Source organism: Monodon monoceros, unplaced genomic scaffold, assembly GCF_005190385.1.
Source record: "Monodon monoceros isolate NGI ecotype Baffin Bay Population unplaced genomic scaffold, NGI_Narwhal_1 Super_Scaffold_18, whole genome shotgun sequence".
Classification (NCBI taxonomy): Eukaryota; Metazoa; Chordata; class Mammalia; order Artiodactyla; family Monodontidae; genus Monodon; species Monodon monoceros.
This window is the reverse complement of record NW_021703774.1, coordinates 57,542,816-57,543,436: the sequence shown is the minus strand read 5'-3', so window position 1 is coordinate 57,543,436 and position 621 is coordinate 57,542,816.

Sequence of the window (621 nt, the reverse complement as noted above, 5' to 3'; positions counted from 1 at the left end):
TAGCAATCAGACAATAGTCCTCAGTGACTAATATGGTAAGACAAAGGGTGTTAGCTGTTTCCCCCAACCTCTTGGCTTGCTGTATCTTACTTTTCCACCCTTTGTTCCTGAAATTGTCAAAGCCATAAACTTACCAAGGGTTGACTAGCCTCTGGGGAACTGCTGTACATTCAGCAAACTGACAACGGACAGATTTATACACCATGGATAACTAATAGGAAATAGCTTGAATGGAAAATAAGAGTTTTTCATTTGCAACTGGGTTCCTTTTCTCAGAGCAACTACTGGAGAAACTGTCATGCAAGGAAAATTAATCTTTGGAGTCCCCTTTCCCTTTTTTTGTGTGTGTCTTCTCTTTCTATAGGCATCAGAAGTACTGTGGTCACTGAATCTCACCTTTACAGAAAAAAAAGTGATTTGATAAAATAATTTACATGAAAGTATTATTGTTCTAATGTAATTGTATTTTCAAAGGGATCCCAAGGAGAGAGACAATCTAAGTGTCCATCAATAGATGAATGGATAAAGAAAATGTGGTACACACGTGCACACACGTGCGCGTGCGTGCGCACATACACACACACACACACACACACACACACACACACACACACACACACA